Here is a 12891-nt window from a genome sequence, read left to right as displayed (position 1 = left end):
CCCTGGTGGTTATTTTGTATTCCTGTGATAAAGTGGCAACCCCCCAGGGACACCCCACACCCCGAAGTTGGCCACGGTTTTGACCTGTGCGTTTCTGAGCTTGCACTGTGCGGCTTGTCTCGGCTAACTCTCTCTTCCTGAGAACTGGTGCCTCCGTTAAAGCACAGACATCAAACAAACAAACAAACAAACAAACAAAAACCCGACGGCTCCGTGCCTAGGGCTCTGGTCTTCCCTCCTTCTTCTCCCAAGTCCTGAGAGCATCCTCGCAGGGGCGACGCCGCGCGCCCGGCCAGCTGGACCTCCGCGCCGCGCTGGTCCAAAGCCGCAGCCTGCCGGGGCGCAGCACACTCGGTGCACCCGGGCGCCGCCCAGGCGTGCCTGCCCTGGGAGACCACTGTCCACCCTCGGGCGTCGGTCCTAATGGCCCGAAGGGAGCCACCAGGTCAACCCCTCCCCCGAACCTCACTGCCCGCCCGGGTATCAGAATTTCAGCCGGACATAGCGAGCGTTCGGATGGGATGCTGAGAAAGGATAGCAAGGGGCAGGGGGCGTCAGGCACCACCTCGAGGCGGCCCCTCAAGGTCTGAGCGAGAGCCCGAGACCTTCTTACCCAACCGTTCCAAACAGAATAGACGGAGAGAGAGAGGGGGGCGCAATGGAGAGCAAGTGTGTGTGTGTGTGTGTGTGTGTGTGTGTGTGTGCCCCAAACATCGCCGGCGCTGCGGGGGGAGGGGAGGCGGCGGAGATGGGGGGCCAAGGACTGGAGAAGAGTGGAGGGGAGGTGGGTTGGGAGTGGGCTAGGAAGGCAGGAGGGGCCCGGGGATGGAGGGAAGGGGAGGGGGCGAAGAGGGGAACCAGCCCTTTGGAGAAGGCAGGCGGGGGTACCCGGGCGGGCGGGGCTGGGGGACCGCGGGGAGCGGACGGGAGGCGGGCGGGGCCCCGAGCGGGAGGGAGGGGAGGGGCGTTCGGGGGGCGGGGCGAGCGGGGGGCGGGCGGGCGCGCGGGGGGAGGGCGCAGGGCAGGAAGGGGAGGGGGAGCGCGCGCGCGAGAAATGCAGAGGCTGCGGCGGCGGCGGCGAGGGCAGTAGCGGCAGCGGCGAGGGCGGCGGCGGCAGCAGCGCGACAGCTCGCTCCTCGCTCCGGGCTCCCCGCCGTCGAGCCGGGGAGAGAGCCTCCCGCCTAGCGGCCAGGCACCCGGCCGGACGACGCCCAGCGACCCGGGCCCCTCCGCGGCACCGCGTTCACCTCGGGGCGGCCACAGGCACCCAGACCCGGTAAGGAGGCGCGCCCCGGTGGCCCCCGCAGCCGCCGCGGACCCGGGGTGCCGGCCACCCCGGGGGCCTCCGTTCCCTTCCCCCCACCGGCACCCCCTTCTTTCCCCATCTGCACCCGCCCCCCACCCCGAGGCCCTTTGTTCTCTCTCGGCGCCGCGGCCCGGGATGGGGGGTGTGGGGAGGGGGAGTGGTGCGGGGCCCCCGATTAGACGGCGCTGGTCGTGGGGGTGGGGATCCCTCGGGGAGGGCTCCGTCGCGCCGCGGGGGACTGGAGAGATGGGGGGAGCGGCCCCCCGAGGTGGGTGGCTGCAGCCACTCGCAGGGTGGGGAGGCTGGGGGGATGGGGGGCTGGTGAGCCTGTTAAGCGGAGTTGGTGGTGGGTAGCGGGAGGAAAGCAGCTAGTGCAGCAGGAGATTGCGGAACGTGAAGCCCTTGCGGTGCACCGAGTCCCGAAGAGACGGTTTTGTGAGTCTGGTGGGAGAGGCTGTCACCCGCCCGGCTCATCGCCGGGAAGAAGGCGCTGGGTGCGGGGGTCGCAGCGGCAGAAGACGAAGGGTGGGGGTGGGGTGGGGCGAGAGTGTAAGGGGGAGAAGGGATACGGGGGGACGTGGTGTGATCAGAAGGAAGGAGGTGGCTTTTTGGTTCAGCAAATGGGTTTTCTTGGCCGCTGGGACTCCTGAATCTTGGCTTGGGGTGGCCGAGGAATGCGAGGTTCACACGACAACGTGCCTCCCGAGGCACCACTGAGCCGATCAGAGCCCCAGCCCGGGAGGGGACCGAGCTGCCTTGCCATTTACCTGTGGGCTCCATCTGAGCGTGCCCTAGTCTCCAGCACTCAGTTCGGAGAATGCGCTGGGCGCCTCCTCTGGCGGCCCTGGCCCGGAGGGTGTGAGCTTGAACCTGACAGCGCGCGGCCCCTCGCCGCCCAGCCCGGCCGGGAGCGAAGGTTTAGGGTTTAGTAGGCTTTGCCTAAAGCGCTAATACTGAAACCCGACGCCTGGCCTCTGTTCCCCCTTCTTCGCCCAATCGCCTCCTCCCTCCTTCCCCAAAGAATAAAAATTGCAGAATCCTTGGATCCGAGCGCACACACAATGCGTGGCTACAAACCGCATTCTTTTCATGAATATTCATCGAACGCTTGGCTGGGCTCCTTATCTGCTTCCTCAAGAGACATTTCCGCCTTGAAACGAACTCCGTGAACAGTCTTTGCCTGTGTAATTTTCACCCTGCTTAAAATAACGCAGCGCACATGGGTGCATTTTTTAGTATCTGGAACAGGATTGACAACCACGCCTCGGTCTGCCGCGAGGCCACTAGCATATCTGCGGCAGGTTAAAATCAAACACTGTCAAAGAGGTGGTCTTCCTGCACTAGGGGTGTGGATCAGCCTCGCAGGGATTACAACCGGGGCTCACAGACCTCAGTACTGCGGGCAAAATGAATGAATCCGGACTGTAATTACCTATTCCTTTGTCTTGGCCTCGCGCATGCGCCGGAGAGCAGGGTGTGGAGGGCCCGGGCCGACCCATCTGATCCCTCCATCACCCACCCACCCACTCCCTTCCCAAGCCCAGGAACAAAGGCGTTTGCCCTAAATGTTGCGTGAAACCCTTGGATACAGATGACAGTTTTCCCCCACCCCGTGCGTATATTTCTTCTCCCAGGCTATCTCATCTTTTGCCTTCTTAGCTATTTCAATTGATGAAAAATAAGATTAGCCTTGATGCTGAGGGCAAACTGTGGGGTTTAATGTTTTTGTAACCGAACACTGCTCTTTTCCTTTCTCGTGCTGTTCATTGTTCTTTTTCCTGTAACGTATCGCACTGCAGTGATGGTGGCCCTATTAATTTGCATCAGTTAACCGTTTGTCTGAAAGATTTTTGCTGCTGGCCGTTTGATGAAGGGACATTGGCCTCAAAAATGACAGTGGGTCTTGCCCCTGGTGTCACTACGGGAAAAATTAAGACATTTGGCATTTCTTCGAACAAGAGGGCCTACAAAACCCAGAGCTGAGAAAATCGTTACTTTGTCAGGATCCTAACGCTGTTTTCTTTTGATTCCTACCTCATTGTTTCATTAGGAAAATTCGAGAAGAACCACATGGAGATGGAGACCACTGGTAGGGGAGGAAGAAGGCACATGGGGCTGCTGGGGTGAAGATGGTCTATTAAGTTCTTAATTTTTCTTTTCCGTATATATCGATATATGTCTCCATATATATATATATATACATATGTGGGCATACACACACACATTTGATGGTTGATGACTGATTTTTCTTTCCAGTGATGCAGATTATGGCCTCTTTTGGGGCCAGTTTGTTCTACCAGCTAAAAAGAGACTTAACTGTTGTGTATAAAAAGGAGCTAAATAATTACATTTTGCCATGGTACGTTACACTTGAAAGAATTTTATGTTTCAGTATTCTCAGTACACCCTGGTAAGACAACACATGGCAGGAAAATGGAAATTATCTTTTTTGTTCCTGTTAATAAAACTTGATATTGATCAAGTTGAATGTATCAGGACCTTTATTTGATATGGAGGGTAGCCGCCTGCTACCCACTGTCCTCCATAGTATTGGGTGGATTTTTTAGGGTTTAGAGGGCTAGGGGTAGGGTTTTTTTTCTTTAGGTTATGTTTTTGAGGAACAGATGAGTCGGAGTATAGATCACATGCAGTAACAAGTATATACCAGTATGCCCCAATTCGACGAGTCTCAGGTTTTTGAGCAAGATAATTTTTAAATTGAATTATAAATGATCGGTTACCTTATTCTTTTACCCGGCTAGCTTTTTGGCAAGCTTTAGCAGGTGGAGAAAGGAAGCTGAGCCTTTTGACAAAATGCGCCAACAATGACCATATTATCAGCGGCGCCAGTGGCGTATCTCTCCTTAACTGATACACTTGCTCTTATTATGCAGGCAGAAGAGAGCCTTTTCTCCCCGTAGACCACCCTAATTTAAACATCTGATTTGAGTGGAATAGTCCTACAGGGCTCTGGCTCCTTATCTTTGGAGGCATCCGTTGCAGTCTTCCTGGATTTACTAGAACAAACCATATTATAATCTCAGGTTGGATGTATTGTGTCTCGTTAATTTTTGTCTTTAAAATTTTTTTCATAGTAAGGAAAATTTCAAACCATTTTCATTCCACAGTCAAGATAAGGGGAGTATGAAAAACTTAGGAGATTTGGTCACTGTTAAATGGATGTCTGTAATATCCACTGTAATTTTGTAAAAAATTACCAAAATCCAAAACCATTTTTAAGGAAAGTAAGGTGCCAGGTATATACATATGTATACACACACACACACACACACAATTTGTATATATATATATACTCATGTTACAAAATAAATTTTATTACTGATATGAAACAAAATAGTTTGTACAGAATATCATTTTATAGTGCTTCATGTTGGTCTTTGGAAAATAATCAGTTTTCTGTTTTTCTCAGTCTGTATATAGAAGGGAGAGCCTAGCTGGTCTACTAAGATACTTGTTTCTGATTTTTACCAATGTACCCCTGAAATAAATGGGTTGCATTGAGCATCTTAAATTAGCATGTTCATTTAGGGTCTTAAACATTCACATGAAAGCATTTTAAAAGTTGTAATAAATGCTTATACTAAACAGAAGATTTATAAAGTTGCTCTGCCTTATTTTTATTATTGTTTATAAAATTTTGTTTCAAATATATTTAAAAAGAGGCCTGCTCACTATTGTTCATCAAAAGCAATTGATTTCCTTTGGTGTCTGATTCTGTTAAAAGAGATGTTCTGAATTGCTTAGGTCTTTATCTTTCTAATATGTAGTTTTAACTTATTACTTTATTTATATCCTCTATCAAAAGATTAACATCTTGATGATTATTTTAGTTGGTAAACTGGAAGCCAGGTACTGTGGAGGTAAAACTGAGCTTGTATATGAGTTGAAGTTATGGAGGTGGGTGGGGGGATGGGAACGGAATCTGTTGTTTTATCACGTTTTCTTAACTCATTGAATCCTGTCCATTTATTCTGACTCTTAAGACTTCGGGTAATACAATGCAATGGGAACTTTGCAGCTCAAGTCTGGTGGATTAGTATCAGGAAATAACCCAGGCTGTGAATAGCCAGAATGTTTTTTAGAGAGAAAATATTCTTGATAGGGGGGTTTCCTCGGGTGTAGTCGAAAGGAGAGTCAGTTTGAAAAATCTCTAGGCACTGGCTGGGCCACTTTGACCAAATTGCTTCAAACCACTCTGAATTTCATTTTATCCAATTGTAAAACTGGAGTAATAATTCCTAATTTTAGGCTATAAAAAGGATCACACATGTCTGAAAAGGGCGTAAGTACAGTGGCTGGCTCCTCGGGGCCCCTCGCCCTCTCAGTCTGCATTTTCAATGTAGTCATCAGTGTGATTGACATCAGTAACTAATTTCTGTATATTGAGCTGTGTTTTTGTTCCATGCTGATTAAGATTTGAGGGTTTCAGTATATTCAGTCAGAAATAGGAGATTTCAAACCTCATGGAGATACATATTTGAAATTCTATGAGATACCGAATGGGAGTTTGCTCCCATGTGGACTGAATGACGCCAGAATGGCCACCCTCACTGAATTTCCCACGGCTGCCTACATAACTCAAGAGACGGCATTTCAATTCTTTTGAGAAAATACAGGGGTGGTCTTAAAACCACAGAAGTTCCCAGCCTGCCAAAAGATTGTTGTTAAATGCCGTCCCCTCCCCTGCTATCAAGACAGACATCTAGGTAAGTGTCATGTAAGAAGAAAATGTCCAGTAAACCGTATCAGAAGTAAATGATAATCATCTAGATCTTACCAGTGGATAGTTAAATTGTAATTTTGAAAAGACACAAGCCTAGGAAGCAAAGTGATTAAATGACATTCTCTTCTTTGTTCTGGAACTCAGAAATGGGATGACGTGGATGCTGAGTCTCATAATATATTTTTCTTCTTCTGCACCCTAAGGGTTTAAGGAACATTAAAAATCAGGCTTTCCAAAGGCAATAGATGTTTTTGAACAAAAACAGGGAAAGCAAGAGTTTTTTTGACTAGTCAAGGAAGTTAGAGAGGGGAGGTGCTAATTGAGCATGCCTCGAAATCTAGGAGTGAATTCCTGAAAGCTTTAAGAGTCTTTGAAATGGAAGCCATCTGCAAGCGCCACAGGGACCCAGGTCATAAGGACACATTTCAAGATTATATAAGAAAATGGTGTTCAGCTGGGAAGGCCAAGTATTTCCACATTTCCTTCTTATCACTTAAGACGCTTTCTAAACTTGTTTTTGAATTGATTTATTTTCTTAATCATTTTGGATGACTTAAGAATTTCGTTTCAGCCATTTACTAGCTGTGTGACATTTGTCAAATTTCGTAACTTCTCTGCTTCAATTCTCATCTGTATAATGAAGATTATAATATAGAGTTTCTATAAAGATTAAGTAATCAAACAGGAGAATACTTCACACATTCTGTATACCTTCATAATGCACACTCACTGTAAAGCGGTGAGAGGACCAGCTTTCTTTCCTTCCTCCTCTGTATCTATAGCTGTTTATATTCTTACTTCGAAGGTTATCATTGCAAGAAAGTCTGGTTGGGGTCCCTTGGACAGGAGTTGGTAGAACATAGAAACCTGGTTTAGAAAAGCCTCCAAATGCAGCTCTGATGCCTTGAAGTTGTTACCAAGATACTTGTGCTAGTTTTTAAAGTCCAGAGTGGGTCCCCAGCCCCCATATTGATTAGGATTACAATGAAAAACAATACTGTGAAAGTCTTTGGAACTTACAGCCCCTGGTGACTCAGACGGTAAAGAGTCTACCTGTAATGCAGAAGACCCAGGTTTGACCATGGGTCAGGAAGATCCCCTGGAGAAGGAAATGGCAACCCACTCCAGTGGAGATCTTCAGAGAAAGCCTCTCTGTTTTGATCTGGACTCCACTGGAAGACCTTAGGTATAGACACAATTCATTCATACCTGAAAAGACTTGGCTTTGTGGTGTCCTGAACCAAGGTGCATTCATTGGCATCTGAAAGGAGTCAGTACAAAGATTGGTAAAAACCAATTTAGATATTTAAAATCCTGAGGACACTGTTCCACATCCCCACGACCCACACCAGGAGTAAAACCAAAGCTTGTCTTATTCAGGGATGTGAAGGTATTGTTACCTGTTGAGAAAATATCTGCAAATAATTATCCCCCTGGCAACCTTAGTCACTGTGACCAAAAAAAAAAGAAGAAGTTCTTTGGCCTTCGAGATATTTGAGATGGTTCATCCTGGAATCACCTTGACTTTTCAGGCATTTAATTCAGGGATCTGCCTAAGTGATTCATCTTTGGCCTTCTGGACACTGGGCTTTGCTGTTGAGTGAAGGTAAAATCATTTTCATTTTGGTTAAATTATTTTTTCTAATAGTTTCTTTAAACAGGATTTTGAATCTTATGGAATCAGAAGGGAAATTAATTTATCTGTCAGGTATCCACTGTGGGAAAGTGGTTTTGGGTATGGTGAGTGTATCATAGAAGAAATTTCCTTTTTCCTTTTAAATATGGAGAAGTTAAGGGATGAAATTGGACATCGTTGACTATTATGTGTCTTATGCTGTAATTGAAATTTATCCCCTTAAGTTGTAAGAGGCATTTTGCCTGTGAATAAATGACCAAAAAAAAAAAAAAGGGGGTTAAATAATGTACATAAGATCCTAGGGCTAACAGAAATTAATAGAATTTGGATCCATGTCTAATGGTCCTATTTTGCTGGCCAATGCTGCTTTTTCCCGTAAGCCTTGGCCATTTTATCTCATGTAATATGGACACTTGCGATAAAATGGATAATATATTGTAACATGTTAACCTCTTCAATATTCATTTAGAGAGGGTTGTGCTAGGTTCTTCTCTGAAAAATTATCTTAGAAGAGATACACTGTCTAATACATATTTAATCCATAAATACATTTAGTGGCCTCTAGATTAGAAATGCTTCCTGTTGTGTGAATATAGGCTGATGTCTTTAAGTCATCTCTTTTTCTGGGGATGACAATGATGATAAAGGCTGCTTTTGAGGACTGTAGAGAAATGGCCTCATTGCACTTCACAGGTAGAAATAATCACTCAAATGCCTTATCTGTAATTCTACTTTTGAAATAGTAATCAGAGACACTAGTCAGCCCTCTTCCAGCTCTGTAGTTGCCTGATCAGAAATAAACCAAGTCCTGAACTCGTGACCCCATTTTCACTCTACCTCCACGAAGGGTTCATTTACACGAAGTCGGTGGCTGTGTTTAAATACTCTCCTAATTATCAAAGCGACCTCAGTGTTTTTTGTAAATTCTTGCATCATCCTAACAGAAGGATTGTAAGCTCATCACTAAAACACTTCTTTTGGAACTCAGAGGACCTTAGAAATGTTAGTGGCTTAGTCAAGGTCCCATGAGCTGGTTAGTGGCCAAGTGGAAACCCAGGTTATTTCCCGCTAAAACTCCATTCCTACCAGCCCTCCTTTCGGTCTAATTGAGTCAAACTCTTACTATCTTCAGCTTAAAAAAAAAAATTCCTTCCTTTCTTTGACTCTGATACCAGTTTTTTTTTTTTTAAGTCTTTATTGAGTTTGTTAACAATATTACTTCTGTTCTTTTATGTTTTGGGTTTTCGACCCTCGAGGCATGTGGGATCTTAGTTCCCCAAACAGGGCTGGAACCCACACCCTGTGCCTTGGAAGGGGAAGCCTTACCCACTGGACCACCAGGAAGTCCCTGATAACAGTTTTTGAAAATCCAGTCCTGATCCTGTGTTCTTTCCAGCAGAGACCCAGTTCCGCCTTCTCGATAGCACCACTTGTGCTTACTGCCTGCTGCTGCTTTTTCGACATGCCATCTTCTCCGTTTTCTTCTTATTATAGGCGTGTGGTTTCCTTCAGATGCTAAAGAATTTATGGCATGCGTTAAAATAATTTCGCCCAGAAGACTAAATTTTTGTGTCATATCTTTGTTTCTCTCCTAAAATAAACAAATGTTGCAGGGTTTGGAGCCTGCAGATGGAGGGTAGGAGTTTGAAAAGAAAGCCAGTTGGTTTTAGACTAATTTGGGGGCTGTGGAGTGAGCAGAGCAATGAAGCATTGTGCCCTAGAAATGCTCCAGAATCTCTTGGAAGATCCAGTGTGCACAGTGCTGTAGAAATGGGCATGAGTTTTTCTGGCCATTCCTAGGGTTATCTGGACTTCCCAGGTGGCACTAATGATAAAGAACTCGCCTGCCAATACAACATACATAGAAGACAGTGGGTTTGATCCCTGGGTCAGGAAGATCCCCTGGAGGAGGGCATGACAGCCCAGCCCAGTATTCTTACTTGGAGAATCCCATGGACAGAGGGGCCTGGTAGGCTACAGTCCATAGGGTCACAGAGAGTCAGACAGAGCGAGTTAGCACACACAGACAGTCTGGGATACTGGCTTGAGAGCTACGTGAAATGTGAGGTTTGATCTTTTTTCTTTAGAATGATCAGAATGATCATTTGTGGTATTTGGGATGATTTAGAGGATTTAAAAGGGCAGTAAGTTTCTGAAGTTTTAAGTTTCATTAAAATATGAAACTGAAGTACTTAAGTTGTTAAAACACTTGATAAAGCTTAATATTCAGATGTTTGAAATGAATTTTAGCAATGTAAACTGTGTGCATTTGTATTTGGAGAAAACTATGATAAGTTTATTTTTAGATAAGAGAGTTCTAATTCATATTTTAAACAATCTATTTAGACATTTCAGTAAGTAGAGAATGAGTCTTAGATAAATTTATATATTTTCCCCAGGGAACCCTGCAATAAACAAATGACTTTGCAATTTTGTTAATGCTTTTAAATTATCATAGTTTTGCAGGTTCAGAAATGGAAATATTTCTTAAATAAAGCCAAATTAAACCCCCCTTTTTTTTTTAAGTTTATGAGGCAAAGGATATCAGAGAACAGCTTCTCCTGGTTAAGCTTTCTAAATTACGAGTATCCTAGATTGCTTGGCTAACTAATTTTGAAAAGACCCACATCATTTACCTGATGGTGGCCATTCAAAACACCATTGCCAATAGACTAATACAATAGCCAAGTTAAACAGTAACAGGACCTACTTGGAGAAATAGTATATCAAAAGAGAAAGCAATAACAACCATCTAGTGCCTGTGAGGACATCCAGATTTCCTTGGAATCACTGGATCTTCCCACAATCCGGTTTTAAGCCTCTCTGAGCTTATCTTGGAAACTATAGGGGCTGTAGAAGATTTGCTGACTCTGACCTTTATGAATATTCTCAGCTGTTTCAACATGGGATAAGAGCATCTGAGTTTGCTTTAGGCATGTTGAAGACTTGGGAAAAAGGAAAATCTAGAGAAATCGGTGACTTACAGATAGAGAGATTTGAGATGGCTTTCCTCCTTTATCCTGTATTCCATCCAAGAGGTAGGGTGAGATTATATGACCACTTGGGTATTCACTAAAGACTTGATTGATTAAATGAGGTGTTCTGGAATCTAATTTGCATGACTCATTTTCCTAAGGTAGGAAAAAAAGAGTTTCAATTAACAATTAATGGTGACAATGGTTCTTAACAGAGTCTTGTGATCGCCCAGCCTCAGTGAATACAATTGACCAGAGGTTATTACGGCACTAGAGTTTCTCAGTAGCCCTGGTCATCTTTTGTTGAGACTTCAAGCTTTGAATTCCCAGGGCTCACCCAGCTGGACTTTAGAAACCTGGTTCCAGAACTTCTACTATGTGGTTTTCAGACAAATAGTAACAAGTGTTAGTAGCAATGGTCTCCCACAGAGAGCATTTGTAGCAATGGTCTCCCACAGGTTGTTAACACAAGGTTGATGGTTTCCCAGGTATATGTTTCTACATGTGACTCACATCTGAGTATCACTCTTGTCCATTACCTAATTCAGTGGTTGACTAAGGAAAAGTCTCATTGAAAGTTTCATTGGTATAAGAGACAGAACCAATAGCTTCACTCCTCTTAACCTCCACCCTTTCTGTTCTAACTGGCTTCACTTCTACCTTCCAAAGAGCTTAGCTTTCATTTTATTTATACTAAAGTCTCCTGGGTGGGTGGGTACGAGGTCCTCCTAGGAGAACTCAACTGGCTACAATGCAGAGAAAAGCAACTACATGATGGGATTATGACACTTCCACTAAGGTAAGAGAAGAATTTTTAAAAAACTGAGTCTGAAGGTCACCAAGCTTCTCATGTCTCTGCCTCACCCAACCATGTTAATTGGTCCTTTCCTGCCTGAAAAATATCACATGGTTGTACTTTAAACTTTAATGTTGTCAGTAGTAATACATTCTATGACTGTATGCTTATTTCCAGCAACAAATATTACCATATTAAGGGGAGATGTGGTGGTTAGAGGAATCAGTTGGCAACTTAGGGTTTGTCCCGAGTTAAATTAGGGTTTGTACCCACGCTGCCCCCTTTAACTTGCCTTCTTTATGACCAAGAGTGACCGCTTGCATATGTATTTCCTGTTAGTGATCCCCTTTGCTAGGCATACTACTTAAGGAGTGTTTTTTCTCCTATCTGTAGTGAGATAGCCAAGGATCCCAAATAAAGGGTAAAGAGTCCAGAATGATGTAATACTGCAAAAGATGTTACTGCTGTTATAAGTGAAATGAAGAAAAGCTCAACCCAATAGAGTTGAGCATTATTTCTGTTGGAAGAGGGTGCCATCTGGGGCAGATAATATCGAAAAACCAGCCCCCTTAATTTCCTAAACCCTTAGGGTATTTAGATAGCATCGTATAATAAAATTACTGTTAGCAGCACACAGCATGGTGAAGGAGCAAGCCCTGATATGTTAGCAGTTGTTTGCATAGTTTACCTGGCAGAGAAAATATCTAACTGCTAGAACAAATGTTTTCGATCACTAATGTGCACCGTGGTTAGTGTGAAATCTAAGTTGGCTGCAGAAGAATTTCCATTGAATTCTGATTCTGATAACACATTTAACTACCACCCTAACTAAACCATCCCATCTTGAGAGAGGGAGACACCTTTGGGAGTAATAGCATTTCTAATTAAATACTGAGGTTTGTGAAAATCCTTCTGAAAAGAAGGAAGTGGCTATGCTTGAGGGAAGTTTCCACGGGGTATTTTTGCAGCTGTGTTTCTGGATGGAGAGAGGGGAACACCATTCCTTTCTGTTCCTGAGAGTGTCTGGATTCCCCTTGTGTGGGCAGGGTTTCTGGTAAGTACAATACAGGAAGCAAAACTGCATTGTTCTAGATCAGCAGTCGGTGACCTCGTTTCTAAGCCCCAACCCCCTCTTTGTAGTGTTTTCAGGGGAGAAAAGGAACCTGGAGAGTGAGAGGAGGCAGGGGAGGGCCAGGAGAGGAGAGCTGGAGATACTCACGTGTAACAGGAATTGCAGAGGCAGGTCGCTTTGTTCCTGGGGTCCCCTGCTAGGGCTGCCATGACAGGCTCCCCGAACCGGAGGCTACCATCCAAAGTCAAGGTGTTGCCTCGTTCAGCTTCCTCTTGTGATGTCTCGCCCTGGCTTGAAGATGGCTGCCTTCTGGCTGCGTCCTCCTTGGGTCTTCCATGTGTGCGTGCACCGCTGGTATCTCT

The 12891-nt window shown here is 45.2% G+C and overlaps 1 protein-coding gene across 4 annotated transcripts in view; it reads left to right on the top strand.

Moving 5' to 3' along the window:
* The first annotated feature begins 1085 nt into the window (after nucleotides 1-1085).
* Nucleotides 1086-12891, top strand: part of BASP1 (brain abundant membrane attached signal protein 1) — a 54981-nt gene continuing 43175 nt past the window's right edge. For 3 of the 4 annotated variants that reach the window (XM_027980150.3, XM_042233920.2, XM_042233919.2), the window contains exon 1: nucleotides 1086-1276. The gene's annotated coding sequence lies outside the window, so the exon portion shown is untranslated. Of the gene's footprint in view, nucleotides 1277-1642; nucleotides 1742-12891 lie in introns of those variants that run through there. The other variant, XM_027980152.3, reaches the window with a different exon arrangement.

This window comes from Ovis aries, chromosome 16 (genome assembly GCF_016772045.2).
Source record: "Ovis aries strain OAR_USU_Benz2616 breed Rambouillet chromosome 16, ARS-UI_Ramb_v3.0, whole genome shotgun sequence".
NCBI classification, from domain to species: domain Eukaryota; kingdom Metazoa; phylum Chordata; class Mammalia; order Artiodactyla; family Bovidae; genus Ovis; species Ovis aries.
This window is presented reverse-complemented; position numbering and strand designations above follow the sequence as displayed.